Source organism: Microcebus murinus, chromosome 4, assembly GCF_040939455.1.
Source record: "Microcebus murinus isolate Inina chromosome 4, M.murinus_Inina_mat1.0, whole genome shotgun sequence".
Lineage (NCBI taxonomy): Eukaryota > Metazoa > Chordata > Mammalia > Primates > Cheirogaleidae > Microcebus > Microcebus murinus.
The window spans coordinates 88,091,064-88,115,640 of record NC_134107.1 but is presented as its reverse complement, the minus strand read 5'-3'; the positions used below and the strand labels follow the sequence as shown (position 1 = coordinate 88,115,640).

Below are 24,577 nucleotides of genomic sequence, written 5' to 3'. Positions count from 1 at the left end.
ATTGCCTGAGCCCAGGTGTTTGAGGTTGCTGTGAGCTAGGCTGATGCCACGGCACTCACTCTAGCCTGGGCAACAAAGCGAGACTCTGTCTCAAAAAAAAAAAAAAAAAAAAAAAAGCTTCTGCACAGCCAAAGAAACTGTCAAGAGAGCAAACAGACAACCTACATAATGGGAGAAAATTTTCACAAGCTACACATCTGATAGAGGGCTGATAACTAGAATCTATTTAGAACTCAAGAAAATCAGCAAGGAAAAATCAAACAACCCTATCAAAAAGTGGGCAAAAGACATGAATAGAAACTTTCCAAAAGAAGACAGAGTAATGGCCAACAAACATATCTAATCATCAGGGAACATCTCTAATCAACATCTCTAATCATCAGGAAAATGCAAATCAAAACCACAATGAGATATCACTTATCTCCAGTGAGAATGGCCTTTATTAACAAGTGCCCAAATGATAAATGTTGGTGTGGATGTGGAGAGATAGGAACACTCCTACATTCCTGGTAGGACTGCAAACTAGTACAACCTCTGTGGAAAGCAATATGGAGATACCTTAAAGTGACACAAGTGGATCTACCATTTGATCCAGCAATCCCATTACTGGGCATCTACCCAAAAGAACAAAAGACAATCTATAAAAAAGACACCTGAACTTGAATGTTTATTGCAGCGCAATTCACAACGGCAAAGATGTAGAAACAACCCAAGTACCCATCAATACATGAGTGGCATATGTATACCATGGAATACTATTCAGCTATAAGAAACAACAGTGACATAGCACCTCTTGTAATTTTCCTGGTTAGACATGGAACCCATTCTATTGAGTGAAGTATCCCAAGAATGGAAAAATAAGCACCACATGTACTCACCAGCAAATTGGTATTAACTGATCAACACCTAATTGGACATATAGGAGTATCATCTATTGGGTGTCGGGCAGGTCGGGGGGAGGGGTTGGGTATATACATACATAAGGAGTGTGATGTGCACCAACTAGGGGATGGACACACTTGAAGCTCTGACTCCAGGGGGGAGGGGAGACAAGGACAATATACATAACCTTAACATTTATACCCCCATAATATGCTGAAATAAATAAATATAAAAATAAATAAATAAATAAAGCAGTCTAATATAGATTGAGTATATTAAAATCATCTGCAATCTGTCTTCAAAGCATACAATAGTACTTTACAACAGTATTAAACTTCACATTAAGTATTACCAGAGTACACAAGGGAACACAGAATAGGAATGGTTATTAAAAGAAACCTCAGTAATATTTTCTTCTATGCTTCAAATTGGGTAGATGATTTTCTACCTGTCAATATTGAAAAATATGCTAGAACTGTTACTTTGGTAAACAGAGAAGCAATTTCTTCCAGAAAGACACTTGAGCCAAGCTCTAAGACAGGGGTCCTCAAACTATGGCCCACGGGCCACAGGAGGCCTGCTGAGGACATTTATCCAGACTGCTGGGTGTTTTTGCTGCTACTGCTTGTCCTGCTTAGCAGCCGACTCATCCCGGGACCACACTGCGCATGTGTGGAATGTGTGCCGCACTCTCTAACAGCCCTCCAACAGTCTAAGGGACAGTGAACTGTCTCCCGGTTTAAAAAGTTTGAGGACCCCTGCTCTAAGAGATTCATTGACATCTTGCAGGATTTTTTTTTTTCTGATCCCTTAGGAAGGATACATATCTTGCAGTTCTGACAGTATTATACCCTAAGGGTAGGGGGATCCCTGCTGACTTTATATATTATACCACAAAAGAGGCATATGGATACTTAAGGAGTCTTGATACATGGGAGTAATTAGTTATAAGGTGAAAATAACTTCATGTCTGAAACTGAGATGGCCAGTGTCATGAAGGAGCTCTATGGACATTGAGTAGAAAAAATTGATTATAATGGTTAGGACAAATAGGGCCATGCCCCCAAGAGGTAGGTAGGAACTGTGTAGCTAATACTGAAGTATTCATAACTTTTTCTATCTTAAAGAAAAAATTTTCCCATATAACTTTAGGACAACATGGAAAGAACATTTGATATGACAGTTTCCTGGTGACTGATAAGAAAAATAATTTGGAATAATCTCCTCTGTGGGAGAAAGGTCCATTTCATAGTGGACTAAAGAGATCAAATAGGCTCTGAGCAACTTCTTATAGGTAAGTAGTTAATGTGAAGGAACATACACATCCACTTTTAGTGTCATCCCTTCATGTTGGTTGGCAAGGCCTGACAATCTATTCCTAGGTGAGGAGATATATTGCTATACCCTTTAAGAGACAGGAGAAGGGTCCATGGATGTGAAATAAACTAATGGGGTATAAACCATCTATAAGCCATAAACCATGGGAAAAAATATGGAGAAATTCCTGGACGTAAGAAAACCCAAAGACAATGACTGTCTCAGAAAGCCTGGCAGCCACTTTGTGGGATATTCTATTTTTTGACTCCTTATAACCTGCCAAACTCTAAATCACTCTCTCAAATGCCAAACTACAAACATCAGAGAAAGGATGATTTATAAATAAGTTTTTCTGCCCAACTGTAATCTAAGAGACAGGGCTGCAGGGAAACATTTCGGCATAGAGCTGCCATGCTCTGATCACATGCTTGTAACAGTATTTGTGTCTCTGAGAAAGGACAGTTGTTGTCTTTTCCTCAACACTAAGACAGTGAATGGTGTCGGGAGGTTACCTTCTAAGTAGGAAAAGTTGCATTTCTGAATAATGTTCCTAGAACAGACAACTTTGAAAAGGCAGACTATTTGGCAAAAATGCAATGCTAAAGAATTATGTCAGCTAAGTCTTTGGGAGGCTTTCCCTTATTAAAGCACAGGATTGGTCCTGCCATATGGTTCCAGAGATATGAGCAGAGGGCTAGAGAAAGCATCTTCTGTAGAGGAAGCGTGCCTGTGTGAACAGTCTATGAGATTAGTGTCCTGAGAAGACTAGGATGTCACAAGTGAGGAGTAAGGGACTGGGGAGAAAGGGGAAGTTGTACAGAGAAACCATCCTCATTTTATGGAATTTTAGTAAGTAGGCAAGAAAAATCCTACAAATTCTGAGAAGATGAGGATATCATGAGCAACCATTTCCTTTACCCTCATAGCTTTTCTTCCTGAAGTCTCTGCAAAACATTTCATCACTAATGAAAAAACAAATCAACAAATGGAGCCAAGAAAAAAACTGACATCATGCTACCCAGGCTTCTTGAATCACTATTTTCTCTACTCTGGCTGCATGAATAGGCTGGTTCCTTGAATGATTCTGTGAGGAAATGTGACTGTAAAATGGCACAGAAATGGCCACTGCCTTAGATTTAGTGAAGTTTTACGTGCTTTTCTTCTTAATGCTTTAAATAGTAGTACTTTTGTTGCCTACTTATTAAAATGTGGATGGTTTCTCTGTATAACTTCCCCTCTCCCCCCAGTCCCTTACTCCTCATTTGTGACTCCTGGTCTTCTCAGGACACTAATCTCACAGATTGTTCACACAGGCATGCTTCCTGTACAGAAGATGCTTTCTCTAGTCCTCTGCTCGTATCTCTGGAACCACATTACAGGACCAATGCCATGCTTTAATAACGAAAAGCCTTTAAACACTTAAATGACAAAACTTTTCACCATAAAGTTTTTGCAAAATAGTCTTGATAAAAAGAAGTATTTTGCTGTCCTAAGTATTAGCAATGATTATCCTTATGCTACCTCTCCCAGGTAACTTATACAAAAGGGTCATAATAATTATTGTCTTTATATGTTGCTATTATCCCAATTCTTGTTCTTGTGGACATCAGTTTCTTATTGTGGTTAAATGTCTTTGCTTAAATGTTTGTTCCCAACATCACAGACCACTGCAGGCCCTCAGTCTGGGCTGGCCAAAGCCTCCACAGTCCAAGAGCTGGGTGAGGCTCTTTCACAAGGCAGGGAAGAGCCCTGGCCACCATGCTCTACTTCCTAATGTGACTTCATACACAGCTTGAGTTTGCTTTCCACCAGGATGAATCGAGAGCTACAGCGTCCGCCTGAGTCCTGGCAGGGAGAAGAACTACACCACTGGGCTGACTGTACAGCTCTCAGTCCCTCAGCTACCACTAAGGGAATGTCGTTGTGTTTCTCTTACAGTGAGATGTCTTCTAGAACTCCAGAAGCATTTGGAGGTGGCTCCAAGGGTCCTTTTAGAGAACCTATTTTCTTTACCTGCCTTTGCTTTCTTTTTGAGAACTAGTTTTTCAAACTGGCCACATCATTTCTCAACCCTGTGGTGGGATGCAGAGTTACAGAATGTTGCTTCATAGAAATATTGCTCCATAGATTAATCTTGCTCTATAGAATTGTTGCCCTATAGAGACAGAAATGACTTCAGGAGTTTTGCAGAGCTTTGCCCTGAAGGAATATTGAATATGTTAGTTTGCATATCAAAAGCTGCCTCACCTCAGGAGGGGATCTCAAAGGTCAGTGGCAGCTGCTTTCCAAGGTGACACTGCAGTCTCAAACCTGTGGTTTTCACCTACTTTGTAAGACAAAGCAGGTTTGCATGGAGCCAGGGGATGAGAGCTGATCAAAGAGTGCCCACCTGACAGACACCTGTGGCTAAAATCAATTAGCCCAAGGGACAGTTCCTGCTTGACTCCTGACTACCTGTCTCCATCCACAATAACTAGATAAAGAAATATGGAGCCACTATATCTCTATTTAACTCTGCTAAGTGATAGCTTTATCTTAGAACTTAGAATTTTGTCTTTGAAAGATTTTGTAACCATTTGCTCACGTAGATAGTAGAGTTAATTAAGGGATCTACAGAAGCCTTTTGGGAGACTTTTAATCTAAAATGAACTGCCTGTTATTACTTAAATCTGTTACCCCTGGCAACTGATCACTGTACCCATAAATACTGATGTGAAACTTCACTTGTGGCCTCACAGCTCATGGGAATGCTGTGGGGTCTCCCAACACCCCAACTATTATAAATCTATACCTTATAAGACTGTACTTTTATCTCTGTGTATTCTTTTATTTCTCTATTGTATTATTTTCTATTATTTCCTTATCTTTTGCGACAACCCCTGCCTAAGGGACCTGATTTTTTTGCTGGGAGCATAGCTAACTCCCGGCTACAGAATGTGTTTGTGAATGTCGTTCTTTGGTGTCCTTTTGTTGTATAAGCCAGGGAACTGCTGGCCTTCCCTGATGAAGAAAAAGGCAATCTAGAAATAAGGCCGGAACTGCTAGAGTCAGAAGAAAGTTTTTGCTGTTTTCTTTGAGCCTGAAAACTACAATCTATTGGACAGGAAGTTCAATGGGTGTAAACAGGGAGTCTTCAGAAATCTGAGAAAAAGCACTGTCCTAGGAGCTCACAGTTGTGGCTGATGGAGAAGTGTCTGAAGAGGATAAGCTGGAATAGCTAGCCCTTGGGCCAAGCTTTAATCCTGGGGGTAAAACCTTCCTGGTGTTTTGGTTTGTGGCACTACTCTTACCCACCTCAATCCCTAGGACCAAACTCTGACTGATATCCTTCTGTCCCTCTATTTACAAACACTTATACCATTTGAGATAATCCTCCTCTTCATGCAAGAGAACAGATTCCCACCTGCTTTTATGCTGCTGCTTTGAACAAATCCCCCAGAGGAGGGACAGCTTGCCTTCCTAGTCATCTGTGTTGGGCTCTGAGCAGTGCCAGTGTTTCCTTGAACTCTTGAGAGCATCTCCTGTGTGTGGTGGGAGTATCCAGATTGTATCCACATCAAACAGTGGTTCTTGGAATGATCTTGTGAGGACACTGAAATGGCCAATGCCTTGGACTTATGGAAAAGTTTCATATACTTTCCTTCATTACCAGACAATCTTTTCTTCCTAATGTTCTGATTAGTAGAATTTTTCTTGCTGGTAACAGTGCTTGTGAATAAATTCTGTTTAAAACAGGTCTTACCCACTTCCTAGAGGGGTTGATTCTGCTTCAGATAGTCCCTCATCTTTTTGACAGAGAACTGCATCACGGCTAGACTTGCATATCTTTTTTCTGTTAAAACTCCCTGAGGTAGGAAAGCTGGGGATCCAGATAGTAGACGCTGGGATCTGAGCAATGCCGTTTTTGCCTCGTGCTTTTTCCAACATCTCCTGCATCTGTGGCAGGTGGCTGGGTGTGTCAGACGGGGCCTCAGCAGGATCCTGAGGCAGGATATTCATGCACACTCTAGCATTCACCGGCTTGGATTCAAGAGGCTGTTCCATTTGAGCATGTTCTTTTTTAGAACGGTCTGAGTTAAAGTCACTCAGGGCTAGGAGGTCTTCCACTTCAGGTTGATCATTAAACGTTAAAATGAGAGTCCATGCTTTTGCTCCCCTGGCAGAGTTTCTCTATCATGTTCACTGCATGGATCATCAACCTCATTTAGTTCAACCTCATTTTCCAAGCTGTCATAGGAGGATGAGTCACTTGGTGGGAAGCAAGAAATATCTGTCAAAAAATCAAACCATAATTAACATTTTTACTTAGCACAAATATAGCCCATGTTGCCTTAAAAACAAACTATGGTGCTTAGTTTAATTCTCTTTTCATGTAGAGTATTCAAATTCCTCCTCTCAAGAAAGAAAAAATCATTTATAATCTTCTCAAACGTTAGTACAGAATAAAAGAAGAGACACCTGTTAAGGTATACTAGATTTATCTCAGGTCCTGATTAATGGGACCTGAATAATTAGTTTCCTTAAGTAAGATTTTCATACAGCAATGAACATGTCATAAGACCAAGTAATGGCGAAAAATATGAAGGAATTAATGCCAGATATACCTTGTAGATGGAAAAAATCCAAACTCTGAAATATCTGAAAGAAGTTTATTCTGAGCCAAATTTGAGGACCATGATCTGGAGCCACTCTCAAGAAGCCTTGAGCAAGTGGACTCGCTGTGGCTGGGTTACAGTTTGATTTTATACATTTCAGGGAGACAGGAGTTACAGGTAAAGTCATAAATCAATATGTGGGAGGCATACATTGGTTTGGCCCGAAAAGGTGGGCCATCTTGAAGTGGGGACTTATAGGTTATAGGTGGGTTTAAAGATTCTTTGGCTTGTAATTGGTTAAAGACATGAAGCTTTGTCTAAAGGCTTGGAATGTTTCAACATAAGGAGCTGTTATCAGAGATAAGCCACTGGACATAGATTTGTTGTGTAAATTGAAGACCTGGAGGTTTGTCTTGCATACCCTTAGGCCTGTTAATGGGTTACAAAGGATGTCTCCAAGAAGGGAGGGGGGCATGATAAGTCCTATCTGACCTCCTTCTTCCTGGCAGACAATTTAGTTTTAGGATATTCCTTTGGCCACCAGGGGGTCCATTTAGTCAGCCGGCTGGGCGGGGTGAGCCCTAAAATTTTATTTTAGTTTACAACCTAGATTCTGAATAAGACTGCCTTCTAACATGGATTGCCAGTTGTTATACATAATGAACTCTAGTCTTGGGGAATCCATTACTAGCCCCATCATTTTTCTCTTTTATAAAGTTCTTTAATAACCATTATCTTATTTAATATTTACAACAATCACAAAGACATTATTTTTTATCCACATTTTATAGATGAAGATACCGAGATTCAGTGGCATGGAATAATTGGCCAAAGGCAACATAACTAGTAATAGTAACTGTTGGTATAGGAATTTCTATTCTGGAAGGTTTTTTGTCTTTGAATTCAGTGTCCCCCATCCCCCAAATTATGCTAGTTGTTTTAAACCATCTCATACCACATTGTAATTCTGAGAAGTATTTCAGGGACCAGTAAGAGGAAGGAGAGGAAGAAAAAATAAACAGGCCTGCTTCTACTACCTCTGGGCTTTTTATTACCATAGCAAATTCTATCATATATATTAGGGTTCCTCATAAAGTTTTATTTTAAAAAAGTTTCAAACCACCATACCATAGCATGCTGCCACCAATAACTTCTTGAAAGCTGGGACCTCATCTTATACATTTCTTAACCCTACCAAACTGTTAACATTCCCTGACCTATTAGCAGGCCTTCTAAGAAAGGATGAGAAGCTCTGGGCCCAACTGACCCAGGTTCCCTTCACCTAAGCTGCCAGGGGCTCCAGGAAAACCACTGCTCCAGCATCTTCACAGACATGTGTCTATTTTTCACAAAAATGAATCCAATTATTCGCAATACCTGAGGCATTTCCTCTAGTGTCACATCTCCCTGAAACCTTTCCGAAGAGGGAAGTGATTTCTTCTCCAAATATCCTATGGCAATTTTCAATCAGAAATTGTAAAAGCAGGGTCATTTATATAAAAAAAGACAAAAATGAAGTACTATTTTTCATATAACATGTTCATAAATCACATTTCATATATGAATTCTGATTTTAACAAAAAAAGGAAATGTGCTCTGAGAAGAAATCATATCTGCTTTAAAAGTATATAAAATAGTTTCCCCTAAAAAACTATGATACTTTTAAGAGTAGTATGGGCATTGGGAATAGAAATTAATTTTAATTAGTGGATTGATGTTATTATTTGTGGCCTTGGCTTAATGTTAACATTTTACACCAATGGCTCTCTATGTTTAAAATTAGAGTAATTTCAAATATTCTCAATTGGGTGATTGAGGTGAAGAAATATACTTTATTATTAAAATTTATAAAGCATCATTAGAGAAGGACTTCTGAAAAGTATTTCTTATGTAAAGGACAGGATGTCATAAGCTTGGGAAGAGGGATTTGCTACAAATACATCATGAAGGAGAAAGACAGCTAGAAAGAAAAGTTGTGTTTTTCCTGACCAGCCTTTAGCCCATGCATTTGACTGACTAGTTTACATATGCACTGCTTTCCACTGGGCATCCTAACTGGGAGTGCTTGGGGAAGAGATAAGAGTTTATTAGGGAACTCTGGGCCTCCATGGGATGTAAAGGAACCTCTCTGTAGTATTCTTGTCCCAGTAGCTGAGGCCAAGGGACAGGAGAAATGTTGAGAGCAAATAAAACTGATATTGCCAAACACTTTATTAACTTCCAGGCACAAAAATTACAGGAGTGTAATTTTTAAGTAACTACTATATTATCACCACTTTCATTTTTTTAGATGAGGACACGGAGGGTCAGTGTAACTGACTTTGCCCAAGATTATACATCTGGAAAATGGTGGGGTTGAGAATTGAACCTTGGCTTGCCTTACTCCAGTGTCTTGTGTTTTGGTTTTATTTTTTAATTTTAAGAATCACATCAGTTGTTTTCTTATCATGGTTTAAGTCAGTGATAGTGTTTAGCCTCCTTAAAGGGAAAAGAGAAGTAAATCAATTGCTATCATTTTGCTGCTTGACAAATCACTTGCCTATAGTCTACCAGGATAAACTAAAACACCCCATAGTTAGCAATCTCAAATTTATAAGGAAGTGTACTTAAGTTATTTAAGAAATCATCTTTCAGGATTAATACCACACATTTCAGTTTCAAAAGGGAGGTTCAGTCACCCAGGGCATAAAATGAAAAACTTCATTATCTTTTTTATAAATTCATTTTCTAGTTTTGGGCTTCAGGAAGTAGGAAGCCAAATAATGCTTGGAGGGATACGCACCACTAAATTAAATGCATTCATGTGATTGGATGAGGAATGTTGGTCAATGTTGTGTAATATCCCAAAAAGATACCTTAGAAGAATAACATTGGCTCTCAGAAGCTGGTCTAATGGGCTAAAGGCAGTAAAATGCAGTCTTTAAGCAATACCTTTTTTCATAAACTTGTAAAGAGAGGCCACCCTAACTTTGCATGAGGAAGAGGGCAAATCAAGAACCCAGGTCAAATATGCAAGGTTCTGTTAACATGGCACCCAGCAAAGTGAGGACTGCATTGTACTGAAAGAGAAAATAAGCACTGGGCATTTTTTTTTTGTATTTTTTAATACTGTCTTCACAACCCAATGAAAATATAAAAGAATGCAGAAAAATGTCTCACTAAAAACAAGCTGTCTGAAATATTTCCCTGAGACTAGTACAATGTATTTAAACTTATGCAAATCCTGTAACATTTCAAATGAATATTCTCAACCCAAACCTACAAAAATCTTTCTGAGAAAATTAAATAGCAATTAAATTTAAAGTGTGCTTTTATTTCCAAGTAGCAACACAGGAATGCTATCTCTTGGTAAGAACCCAAATCTCAGCTATAAAGACTTCCACATCCATTCTGAGAGTTTATGCTCTATTCTACCAGCTTTTAAGGTTGATTTTGCCCCAAATCTTATCTCATTGGTATCACTTCCACATATAAGTCAAGCTTATAGTAGTGTAGTATATTTTCTACATTCCCATTTGGTAATTGATTTTTAAATGATTATTCACCAAAAATGATTTTTACTACTATTCACTAGACATATATAAGCTGATATTCATGATTGTTGCTTTTTTTCAATAAAAATGTGCAACCTTGGGGAAAAAAAGTAATCTAATTCCTGTTGCCCAAATAGCAGAAAAGCCTTTCCTCAGTGTAATGGACAATGAGTATTGTTTTTATAAGGATAAGTTATGAAGAACTTTGAAATAGACCAAAAGATTATTGAGAGTATTCAATGGACAATAAGGCATCTAGCATTTGCTTCTGGGATACTATGGAGTCCTAAGCCTTTACACAACAAGAGCTATGTTACAACTCTGTAAATTGTAGATAACTGACAGTAGTGTACCTAATACTTGGCTAAAAACTTGAAAATTCTGTCTGGTGGAGAGACAGCTGGTTTATCTGTACTCCTGCTCTGGTAGAAAAGGCCAATTTTGCATCTTTTTGTAAATTCATTTCAGTAATTCTGATTCAACTACATAAGTTGTGATACTTTGAGATCTACAAAGATGGTTGTAACATCTTACTGGTTCCCTTATTAATAATCTAAATAAAATCTCTCACATTTGTTTATTTTATATTTGCATGAGAGTCATAATATTATCCTTTTTTAAAATCACCCTTCAACAGCTTATAGGATATGTATATATATATATATATATGTATATACACACACACACACATATAAAATGTTTTGGACAATGAGCAATCAAATATAGAATTTGATGCTATCTGAATGGTTTACACCAAACTATCACGAAGTGGAGGTAGTATTTGTTAAATGGCTTTAGCTTCTGTTATCTTCAACAGCCGTACTCTGTTCCACCTATAAAAGATGTCTATCAATAGTAGTATGTGGATCATTCATATTTAAAAATTGCTCAAGAGAAAAAACTGTAGTAAACAAGCATATACAAATAAATGATACTGGGATTCTTGATTTTTCACAGAACTGGAAGTAATTGCCTTGTGTTAATGGACATTTCTTTCCTATTCTGTTATAATGCAGGAAATATCCAGGAATGGGGGTAGTGGGTGCTTTTCCATGAGTAGAAACAGTGCTTTCTTTGTGCTCAGTCTAAGCCTGTACGACTCCCTTTTTCCTTGACAATTCTCAAGGAGCTAACCAATTCTTTGCTGTGCTCTCACAGTACTCTCCAAATAGCTCTTGTATATCACTGATTATACTGCATTATTGTTGTAATTCTCGGGTTATCTATCTTTACCAAATTGAATTCCTTGAGAAGAGGGAATAGGTCATTTTCTCTGTATGACTTCAGTTGCACAATGAATTATATAAGGAGTTGTCTGGTTAGTTAAATACTTACCAAAATCAAGATCATAAACTATAGACTGGGTCTACAGTATTAGCTAGTAAACTAATGAATTACAGCTCCTTTCAATTCAGATAGACAGAAGGTGTACAATGTTCAAGTATTCCATGTTAACAGAATTAGGGAGAAAAAAATAACAATGATAAGCTAGCATAAATCTATTTTTAAACTTTAAACCTTATGACTTTGATTTTTAATAAACAAGCTTATGAAATATGTTTTTAAAAAGGATTTTAGAGACATGAACAAATTAGAATAATACCTTTGAATTGTATTTATTTTCTCATCATCATTTCCTTGATCCATTACACAGATCCAGTGATCATAGAGATCTGATGAAAAAAATTCTTCCTGGAATATTTTGCAGAAAATCCTTACAAAGATGAAAAAACAAATATTTTAAATTATTTTCATGCCAAATATGTATTAGAGGAGTCAAAAAGGAAGCATTTTGTTGAAAAGTTGAATTAATTCCTCCCTTCAGTAAACTATTAATACACAGAGCTCTGTGACAATTCTCCACTGACTTATGGACAAAGAAACACATGCTTTGATTTTTTTTTCTTAAGAAAAAAAAGAGAGAATAGGTCATTTTCTCTGTATGACTTCAGTTGCTCAAGGAATTATATAAGGATTTGTCTGGTCAGTTAAATAGTTACCAAAATTAAGATCATAAACTACAGACTAGGCCTACATTATTAGCTAAGAAAAGCCATTGCAATAACTGAAGTCTGGATTATGGTGGGAAAATTACAGGACAACCTATTTGGGTGGAACCTCCTGTTTGCACACATTTTAGCAAACTAGTACAACATGACAGGGTCTGGCAGTAAACCATTCTAACTACTCTTTTCCCCTTCCCATAAATGGCTAGTTCAAAAACATCCATTACGTGGGAAACATTCAACCAAACTATTGACTCATTTGGATCATTTTTGATGTTTTGTTTGTAGACAAATAATAACTTCTGTAACTTGAAACACAATTTAACTCTTCTAAAACCATGCTCTTTGCAATAGCCCGAACAATTTATAGCAAAAATTTTAAGAAGTGTGGTGCTATGGCTGGGCATGGTGGCCAAGTTTTGGGAGGATAAGCAAATAAGAACATTTTACCAAATGGCCTTAAGACCATCATCTATACTTCACTTCCATGGGATACAGTAAGAATATCATCATGTCCACACACTTGGGTGCGTAAAGCCCTATGGCTCTGAAATTAGGTCTTGGTTCAGACACTTATTTGGGCAAGGTCACTTACCCTCTTTCCTCAACTTTAAAATAAAAAAAACATTACCTATCCTTCAGAGGCTTATTAAAGGGGATTATGTAGCATAATGTCTGAAAAGTACTACTTTGCCCAGGGCATGGGTCACAGCAATGTTGATTAAAGCTGCCAAGATACTAATCTCTTACAAAGAGGACCTCCTCTCTGCATCCACTCTCCATTTGGTTTCACAGTCTTCAGGAGGTTTTGCAGACATGAAGGAATATCAATCCTCTGCTTAGCTAAAGCACTTTCGTTCTGCCCTGACATTTTAACCTCTACCACTTTATGTAACAGAAAACTAAACCCTTTCTTAAGTCCAAGAAAGGGTTCCTGTATGTCTAGTAATGTCAGTCTGTGCAAATGTTTGTATAATATGTACATGAATAGATATTAATATGTTACATAGCTGTACTGTGGTTTGCTAACATTTAAGCTAATTTCATTATTTCTAAAAATATCGGATTCATTTGATTTTTTTAGATTTCACACACTTCTGAAGAAGAATGCTTTGTCAACAAGTTATATACCAGCTATCCTAAGAGTGTGGACAGAGGACAGAGTAGAAATTGAATTCTTTACTTTATCATAAATATTTTCAGCTGTAGCCATGCCTTTTGTTTATATACAGCATTCAATCTGAGAGATCAGGTTTCCTTTGGGACTGAGAAAATTTTTTCATTAAAGTTTACTTTCTTTTTCTTTTATTTTTTAAAAAATATCTCCATGTTTTATATTGATTATGTATTTAAGTGATATTAGTTTTCAAAGTTTACTTTCTTGCATAGCTTTCGATGCATAGCTCTTACTTCCTAAATGTCAAAAGCTGATAAGAAAACGTGCTATTATTATAAAAAAATGAGTTATCTAAATGTAAAGAAAACTAAATTAATGTAAATCTAGATTTCCTAAATAATCCCAGTAAGATTCAGGCTAATGTTTATTCATGATTAAATTAGGGAACTAAATATTGAAAATTATAATTCTTAAAACTTTTTGCTTATATAACAATAATTATAACAATAAAAAACTTTAATAGAAATTCTATTCTGGCCACATAACTCCCCAAATAACAATACCTCCCCCCTAGTAAGAGTAGGAAACACACAGGGGAGAATGCAGGAATGACAGAGCAACAGGTAGAAGAAAAAGATGTGTCCCATACTTTACCATCTACCATAAAAGTTCAGTTTAGGCTGGAACTCCAAAAGCTACTTCAGACCACGCTCAGAAAGATCCCACTTAGAACTCTTTAGATCCCATTTTAGAACTCTTCTACTTCACTCAAGTTTTTCCATATTAGGGATGACTAAGTCATTCAATCTTTCATTTAACTTCTGTTCTGTTCTATACACTGGATTAAGCCCTGGGATGTGTTCCCAGGTCTTACGAAGCTCATAGTCTAAAGATACATGTAAACATATAAACAAATAATCATAACATAATTTTTAATGTGTTACACTGAAGATATGTGTAAAGTACTCTGACTACCTGCCTGAACAAAGGAACAAAGATTTCCCAGAAGTAACATGTGAGTTGGGCTTTGAGATTCCATCTTTCAAAACATATGTCTTAAATTCCCCATTAACACGAGAACTGTCTCATGGGGACCAATCACCCCAAGGATAAGTTTCGGTGATCTAAGTCTCATGGTGGCCTATTGCTATACTGTTTTCAGTGTAAGAATATTTAGTAGGATGTCTTCTCCACAATAAGGCAGAAATTTGAAAAACAAACTGGGGATGACTCTGCTTACCTATGGTTATGACGGTTAACAGGGATATTTTCCTTAAGCTAATTAGACAAAGCCTCTCTAAGAAATGGAGATATACCTGGGGGTTGGACACGCTTGAAGCTCTGGCACAGCGGGAGTGGGGAGGGGTGGCAAGGGCAATATATGTAACCCTAACAGTATTTGACCCCCATAATATGATGAAATAAAAGGAGGAAAAAAAAAGAAATGGAGATATGGAGTTTTGAATGTGTAATTGTGGCTTATTTTATTCAGTTGGTTTAAACATAAAATATTAATTGTTCTTAGCCAATACTCTAATAGAAATTATCTATTATTCTCAGCCAATACTCTAATAGAAATTATCTCCCTCTTTTATGCCCGTTAACCCTAGAAACCAGATATGATTTTCTACATCGAAAACCATGCAAAATATCCACCTCTTAGGATTCAGCAATTTAAGAACTTATGAATGCTGTAGATTCTATTTTGTTTTTGTTAAAATTTTTTGTAGATACAGGAGGCTGGCTGGTCTTGAACTCCTGGCCTCAAGTGATCCTCCCATTTCAGCCTCCCAAATTATTGGGATTACAGGTGTGAGCCAATGTACCCAGCCCTGGATTTCAAATAGGCCACAAACAGAGTATGACAGACTATGACTATCACAAGAGGCATTTGGTAAATAAGGCCAAATTCTATATATTTATAATATATGCTAAAAAATAAGTATTAACTCATTTTTCCCTTTAAGAAGCCAGGCTAATAGTTGAACAAGGATAGGGGAAAAGAGTGAAGAAACTCTTATTCTTATACTGATTTCCTCATAAGGAGTCTACTTTTTAATTTTGATTTATGTTAGGAATGAGTTGGAGCACAGAGGGTGGGAAAGGTGACAAAAGTATGGACTTTACATGTACATTACATGTTTATAATCATATGGTCATGTTTTTTACATCACAATAAGGCTATGGGGATACTGAAAACAATCTCCATAATGGTATATTGCCTTCAAATTAGAACATCAAGAGCAGAACAGAAGCAGTAGGGATGCTGACAAGGAGACATGCCCACGTGATAGGGCAGTTAGGTCAAGTGACAAGAGCAGAGATTTAAAAACAGAGGCCTATGTTGAGGTTTTAGCTTTACTGACCGTTATATGCTTGACTGCTTAGTATGAAAATAAAATTATAAATTAAATAATTTAAAAAGCATTAGAGGAGGTTCTGTTTCAAAGGCTTATGGTGTGTTAAAACACTTAAAGCAAGAAAAACCTTTACAATGAGTGCTGATTTAATTTGTCTGTTTTCTCTAAGTTTGGATAGCTATATACATTTTTCTTAAAGGTTATTCTTCAATGGGTTTAAAAACTATGTGTGTAACTTTTTCATCAATGCTACATCAATTTGATAACACAGAGATGAAGATTTTCAGAATTTCACAGGCATCCAGGTGATGCCAACAATCTGTCATGTGGCAGGAAGGTAGCCTCAGTGAACTCTCAAGGTCCATGCCATCCCTTTAAATTTATTACTTCTTGGACCCGAGTTTGCTAATGTGGAAAGGGCAATGCCACTGTTCACTGGATAGCCTACTTGTTTCAAACTGAAAAATGCAGGTGCAAAAATTCAGCATCAATTTTCTACTATCCTACCCATACTTTTCAGTATCTGCTTTCTTCTATTTCTTATACAATCTTACTTTCAGACTGAAAGCTTAAATCTCAAATTTAAGTTAGGGTAAATCATGATGCTCTTACATTGAACACCACTTTTAGCATTCTAGAGTCTTTATTATGGGGTGAGTAAAAGACAGATATGTTCATAGAAAATTCATATTAGATTAGTAGGCTAAGGAGAGACTTCTCTAGAAACTTTCTTAGTCTTCATATACTTATTGGTACCAGGATCTAGGTAGGGCATCACAGTTTTCTGACACCCATCATTGACAGCCTCCTTTCATAAGGTGACCATTTAGGGGGGAACACACAGTTGGTGTGTATTGTAGTACAAAGAAGGCACTGAAGCACCTGCAGAATTGCCTGGTGCCTTTGAATCTGCAGTAGGCATAAGGTTAAAGGGAACAGAATGGTGAAGAAAGAAGGGATAGATTGTATTGCTATTAGCTGCTGGTTATAAGTCAGTCATGCCTATTGCTGATTTACAGAACTTTCTTCTAAAACTCCATCTTTTCTTTCAAAACACTTAACAAATTCCAAAGAAAAATGTACCTCATTCTGGCTGGAAGTTTGGGTCTTTGCCTGTGTATTAAATTTGTGTTCAGAAATGATAACTTTTGCTGAAAGAAGACTCTATGAAGAAGCAGCAACTCACCACTCAGTTGCTGGGCTGCAAGGCGGCTGGGCTTCAGGATGAACTGGCACTGCATCTCTTTGTGCAGCTCTTATAAGTTGAAAGGGATGGTAGGGTCCTTTGATCCTAGTGTCAACGGTGCAGTGTCTTAAAGATGGCTCATTATAATTCCACAGGGATTCATGCCCTATACAGAAAAATCATAAATGTAGACTTCAGACTGACTGATACTGTGACCATGTGTGTTACAAACAGAATATACTGAGTGAGATGTGCAACATTTGGGGGATGGACACGCTTGAAGCTCTTATTGGGGGGGGGGTATGGGCAATATATGTAACCTTAACACTTGTACCCCCATAATACGCTAAAATAAAAAATAGTAAAAAAAACAGGATATACTACAATTTACTCCTGGGATTTTGGGTATAAAGAATCCTTTTGCTGACTGAATGATCATGCACATGCTTACAGCTGAAGACCCCTGTATAACACAGGTGGTCCTACCAAAGTAGTTTTAAGAGGGGTTGGGGAAGAAAAAAAGAAAAGAAAAACCTTAAAGACTATCTTGTTTGAAATGAATACACAGATCAGTTTGTTCTGTTTGTAAGCTGCATAATATTAACCCTTCCTATATTTGCATCTAAGAATATTTAAAAGTATTCTCGTTTCTCCTTTGACATTCTCCTCTGACTAGATCTATAAATCTTCAGCAAATCTATGTCATCACTCAGCCTCAAATCTATGAATTAAAATATTTATCTATCACATAAGTATTAAAAGGATCAAATAAGTAAACATTAGTGGCTAACATTATTTAAATAGTAGGAACAAAGAATTATATATGTCAAACATCACTATCATTACTATTAACTACCACATGGTGTCTGTCTGAAAAAGACAGTTCATTACTTTTTATAAGTTACATAGAGTTACACTCAAGAGCATTGGGACTGGTTTGATTTATGCTTCCCTTCTACTGCTGCCCTCTGAGATTGGTGTTCACAGGCAATAATCAGAAGGAAGCAGGGGATTAGAAACACAGAAACAGATACAAAAAGAAATTTACAAACTAGAAAAACTAAACTCTGGACACCTGACTGCAAAAAGATTTTGCTCTTTAGTACCCTAATTGTATCCTCTTACTATAATCCTCAAATACCATTGTGCTATAGATTTTTTAAGTATAGAGAGTAAGTTCCCTTCTATTCCTGACTTATTACTAAATGTAATTAAGTCAACTCTCACTCTTCCTTTCCAGCTGGCATAGGAATACAATGTCAATGTTCCATTAATATGAATTATTACAGCAACTTCCAGGGATTAGGTCAAAATAAGGCTTCTATTAATATAATATCAATAAAACCAAATCAATTTATCAGATAGCCAGCTGGTAATCTACAACTAAGGTTTGCAAGACACATTAAAGTTAAAATATTCAGCCGGGCGTGGTGGCGCATGCCTGTAGTCCCAGCTACTCGGGAGGCTGAGGCAGGAGGATCGCTTGAGCCCAGGAGTTTGAGGTTGCTGTGAGCTAGGCTGATGCCACGGCACTCACTCTAGCCTGGACAACAAAGCGAGACTGTCTCAAAAAAAAAAAAATTAAAATATTCAATTAAGAACTGCGCTAAACCATGAACAATCGTGTCCCATTGGAGGTAAAATGAAGCTTGGAGCTGTTTTAAGCCTAAAAATTACCATCTACCTAGTCTTAATTAGGTTATTTTATTTGTAAAATTATTTTAAATATTTCATTTTTAATGACAACCTTGTTCACTGGCTTTAAAAAGGACAACATTAAAAACAAACCTGAAATGCTATCGATTTTGTCCTCAGTTCTGTGCATGAACACTTTCTATATTCTAAGTCTGAGAATACATATTTTGTAGAAAAGTTTGGTTTTATATTACTTAGATCACTTGAAATACTCTAAATACATAGTAGTGACTTCATAGATAAATGAAAGGATTACATGAGACAATACATATAATATGTTCAGTACAATGTCTGGCAGGTAGTATTTTAAAATTGTTAGTAGAAATCATCATCATTATTATCATCATTAACACTGTCGTCATCTCAAGATTGGATACAGATATTGTCCCTTTATAGTATACATAATAAAATATACATTATCACTCAAAGTTATAGTCCAATCTCCATATCTATGCTTTCCAGTTCACATAGGTTTTAAACTTAGAATAGAAGAACGGCACCCAGGTATTAAGCTAGCATTAAAGGTTCATTGTCCTTAATTTCTACATTTTTAGGGAATAAAATATGACTTGTATCTCTAATAATCAGCTGTCTTATGATTAAATGGGTATTTACATAAATTTAAAGTATCAAAATGTGTTTCTAATTATAGTTATCTGGCAGAGTAATTTACAGTTACTCCTAGCACTGAAAATAACATGTTGATAACTTCTGCTGTATCTGACTTCTTTACTGTTACAGTTAGAAGTAACTTCTTTACTGTTAAAGAGTGTAGGAAAAAAAAAAGAAACACAGCTATAAATATATAATTTTAAATCAGGTGAAGAAATAATCATTGTCAAATAATTATCCAAAGACAAATCTTGTTTTCTTGTGTGAAGAGTAAATCACAAGACTTAAGTAGAACACTATTGATCATAATTTACATTTATTCTTTTATATGTTATACCTGTTAATAAAACATTTATTTCTCTTAAAAGATGTGTGGCCCCAAAAATATAAGTGCTTAAGGAAGTGAGAAAAAGGCTAAATATATTTCAGAGAGAGTACAAGGATCCAGCTCCTAATCAAAAAAAAAAAAAAAAAAAATCAATGAGGCTGGTCCGCTGCCTGGTTTCTATAACTGGATTTCCATAAATTATATTCCCTCTAGAATAACTATAATTAAAAATGCATATAATAAGTAGTGATGGTGAAAATGGGAACAATCAGACTCTTACATACTTTCAGGAAGACTATAAAATCACTTTAGAAAAAAGAATTGGACAGTTTCTTAAAAAGTTAAATATATACCTAAAGTATGACCCAGCCATTCCATACTTAAGGATATACCCAAAAGAAATTAAAGCATAAGTCCATGCAAAGACTTCTACATGAATGTTCATGGCAGCTTAATTTGTAATAGCCTAAAACTGAAAATAATCCAAATGCTCATTAATAGGTGAATGGATGAACAAACTGCAGTCTAGCCATATGATGGACTACTACTCAGCAATGAACTGCTGATACATACAAAAACATGGATGTATCTCAAAATAATTTTATTGAATGAAACAAGTCAGACAATAAAAGAATATAAAGTATGATTACATTTATATAAAATTCTTTTTTTCCCCATTTATTTTTCATTTGTATATATCCATAGGGTTAAAATTCTTGAGATGCAAATTAACCTATAGTGACAGAAAACAGACCAGTGGTTGCCTGGGAATGGAGAAGGAATGAATGGATTAGAAACAGACATAAAGACATTTTGAGAGATGATGAATATGTTCATTACCTTGATTGCAGAGATGGTTTCACAAGTATGTGTGTGTGTATGTCAAAACTTGTAGATTTATAAACTTTAAATATGTGCAGTTTATTATATGTCAATTATTCCTTAATGAAGCTGCTAAAAATTTTAAGGGTCCAGGTGCAGTGGCTCACATATATGTAATCCCAGCACTTTGGTAGGCCCAGGAAGGAGGATCATTTGATGCCAGGAGTTCGAGACCAGCCTGAGCAAGACAGCAAGATCTCATCTGTACAAAAAAAGAAAAAAAAGAAAAATTAGCCAGGAGTGGTGGAACATGCTGGACAACAGAGTGAGATCCTGTCTCAAAAAAAAAAAAAAAAATTTTAGTTTCTCAGTTTCTCAGTTGTACCAGCCACATGTAGCTAGTGGCTACTGAATTGGACACTGTAGATAGAGAAGAGTTCCATCAGTGCACAAATTTCCAGTCAACAGCACTACTCTAGACCAGGGATCAGGAAACTATACAACAGGGACTTATCACTTGTTTTTTACATAAGTTTTATTGCAACACAGCTATCCCTGTTCATTTACATATTATCCATGGCTGCTTTAGTGCTACCAAGGCAGACCTGACTAGCTGCAACAGAGACCAGTGGTCTCCAAACCTTGAATACTTACTATCAATTCCTTTAAGGAAGTTTGCTGATTCTGCTCTAAACCATAAATTCTGATGACAGGTGATATGCCTATCCTGTTCACTGCTGTACATAACCAACTAATATTTATGGAACACCTAATATGTAGCAGGCACTATTCTACTAGGTACTTAGGTACTGGGGAACAACAATAGATAAGATCCCTACTCTTTCTCTCTCTCTCTTTTTTTTTTTTTATTTTTTTTTATTTTTGGAGACAGAGTCTTGCTTTGTTGCCTGGGCTATAGTGCTGTGGCATCAGCCTAGCTCACAGCAACCTCAAACTCCTGAGTTCAAGTGATCCTCCTGCCTCAGTCTCCTGAGTAGCTTGGGACTACAGGCATATGCCGCCACAGCTAGCTAATTTTTTTTATTTTTTTATTTTTTCTTTCAATGTATTATGGGGGTACAAGTCTCGCTCTTGCTCAGGCTGGTGTTGAGCTCCTGACCTCAAGCAATCCTCCTGCCTCGGACTCCCAGAGTGCTAAGATTACAGGCATGAGCCACCACAGCTGGCCAAGATCCCTCCTTTGCATGGTTTTCACAATCTAGTGAAGGATGTGGGTAAAAGATGACAAGTAAATAAGAAACTATCAAGCAAGGGTGAATGTTAAGATGACAATAAAGCAGAAGGTTAAAAGTATGACTGAGGAGGGACTTCCACTTAGGTAATCAAGACAGGTCTGTGGGAGGATCTAAGATCCAAACAATATGAGAGTCAACACTGTTAAAAATCTGGGGCAGAAGCAGAGGGAAACACCAAGGCCTCAACGTAGGATGAATTTGAGGACCTGTGTGAAAAGGGAGGCCCATGTGCCTGAAGAATACACAAACAAGGAGGAAAACGTAGCTGAGGTGGTAGAAGTAGACAGGGCCAAGAAATGGAGTCTGAATTTTATAGAAAGCCAATACAGGATTTTAAGCAGGTGAGCAACATGATCAATTTACGTTTTTAAAGATTATTCTGGTGCTAGTAACTGGAGATGGGTCATAGAAGGGCAAAAAAGGTGTTACACAATTTAAGGAGTTTCTTTGAAGGTATTAAGTGAGAGATGGTGGCAGCTTGGCTTGGACTACAGTGGCAGCAGTGGAGATGAAATGGAGAAATTCAAGGTAACGTTTCCAGTGATAGTAGCTTTTTTTATGGATTGGTTGTTGCAGAGTGAGAAAATGAGGAGTTGAAAGTGAATTCTAGCTTTTTGGTTTGAACAACTGGAACACAATGGTATGAATTACAAATATGGCAAAATGAAAAACAAGTGCTAACATTTATTGAATACCTATTATATGTCATCCAATTCCACATTTAATTTTCCCAACAATCTTGGGAAGATAGGTACCGGTTTGGTTATGTGTGGACCCATTATGTTTCATAATGAAGGACAGACTCTTAGGGACAATGGCTATGCTGAGTAAAAAGAATGTGGGTAAAGAGCAAAGGAGCCCTTCATTACCTGGGCAAGTACTGCTCCATTAAGTGATAAAGCTGCTCTTTATTGCTTTCTCCTTTAGCCAGCATGCTTAATTACCCTTAGAAGAGGAAGAAAACTATTTAGGAAAATAAATCTATTATTTTTTTTCTAATTCCTTAAGTCTGCAAAAATTTTGTAAAAGCTTTAAAATCTATGTCAATTACTGAACATCCATTTATCTTCCCAAATGTAGCACTAATCTGGTAAATCCACATGTTTTAATTGGGAAGACTTGATTACATAGATACACATACACACACACAAAGCAACAAGGAAAAACCGCAGCTTCAATACATGAAAGGATGAGCTGGCACTACAGCCCACGCATCATTCAGGTCACGGACACCCCTAGATGGCTCTGCCACACAGCCAAAGTTCTGGGAAGCTCACAGACACTTCTACACCCTGCGCAGGGATCTCACCTCTCTTCAACTGCCCTCTAGCCAACCTAAGATCCTGGTGGGAAGATTTAAGAAAGGCGGTAAAAGCAGGACAAGCAGGGAGCCTGCCATAACCCTTTAAGTCTCTAACGATATAAATGCAACACGTTGAGGTATTTCCCAAGGAAGGGCTAGACGATCCCTCCAATCGCAACAAGTTTCCAGAGAAGCTGCAAGGGCACCACTACCGCAAGGGGGAAAATATGGCCAAATACCGGAATGTCTTATGCTGGGGCGTTGGGAGGTAGGCGGACATGGCTAGAAACACCTAAATCAATTCCCAAGAGAGCTGAACAGCTCGCGGCCCAGGTGCACTTGTTCAGGGAACCCTTCCAAAGAAACCTGACTGCGATCCGAATCCCGCAGCTCCGCGGCTGTGTTTAGGCGAAGCGAACGCTACAAGTTGCTGCCCGCATGCCTCCTCCCGGCTCTGACAGGAACACGCACCGCCCCCACAGCCACCCCGGCACCCGACCCCTCTCCAGCCGGCCGGAGTCGCAGGGCCAGCGGACGAGCGCAGGGCCAGGCCCTCGCCACCCTCCGCCACAGCCCACCGACGCCCACCCAGCCCGGGTCTAGGCCGCAGCCAAACCTCCTTGTTCCCATGGAGACGAAGGTTCGCACCGCGTACCTCTGACCCCCACCTCCGAGACCCAGAGTCGAGAGGGGACTTTTGACCCAGGCGCGGGAACCCCACCCACCACCCCCAAAATTGCCGAGGAGCAGCCGCGCCTTCGGCCAGGTGAGCGGGCTCAGCCCAGCCGCCTACCTCCATCAGTGCGGGCTGCCGCTCCGGGCGGACGCCGCCGGCCCTGACGACTTCGGAGCTGACCCCGCCAAGGGGCAGTCGCGCCCGGGCCACCTCGGGGGGACCCGAGGGCTGAGCACACGGGTGGACCAGGGAAAGGCGGCACCCACTCCAGCCCGGGTTACCCCTCCAGCGGCGTATGGAGGCCGGGTAGAAGGCTGAGGGGTCTTTTCCGAGAAAAAGTAAAACTCAAGATACGAAGTACTTGGGATCATTCCCGGTAATCGGGGTGTACAGGGAGCGGCGCTGGAGACAGCGTGTCCACCCTCAGGGGCGGGAGAATGCGGGAATGTTCTCGCACAAACGCCGCGAGGCCAGGAGCGTTAAACTCCGTTGCTATGGCGAGCGCGGAGAGCGCGCGCTGGGAGTGGGGAGCGACTGCGTCGGGTAAACCGTCCCAGCTCAACGGTCTCACTTACTTGGTGTGGTGCCTCCGGCAATACGAGACACTCCTGTCAGGGAAGAGGAACGCCCAGCTGCCTCCCCCCCGCTTCCCCCCCCCCCAGCCTCCTGCTGAGGAGACATCGCTGCCATGAAGAAAATCTTCAGGCAAATCCGAGCCCTGTCATATCTGCCAGCCCGCTGCAGCCGGAGGGGCGAGGGCGCATGGAGCCGAGGTGCCGCTGCCCAGCTCCAGCTGCCGAGCTCTGGGAGCAGGCAGCGCGCCTCCCGTCGGGGCCATGTACCTCCGCCTGCGCTCCGCACCGCCGGCTGGAGGCGATCACTGCCGCGA

At 38.7% G+C, this 24,577-nt stretch overlaps 1 long non-coding RNA gene across 1 annotated transcript; it reads right to left on the bottom strand.

Annotated features, from left to right (window-relative positions):
• Positions 1-143: 143 nt before the first annotated feature.
• Positions 144-20,744, bottom strand: LOC105876148 (uncharacterized). Its single transcript, XR_012918997.1, has 4 exons — positions 20,472-20,744; positions 16,997-17,162; positions 11,931-12,041; positions 144-6,469 (listed from the first exon to the last, which is right to left on the bottom strand). It is a non-coding gene; the product is annotated as an uncharacterized LOC105876148 (long non-coding RNA).
• Positions 20,745-24,577: the final 3,833 nt, after the last annotated feature.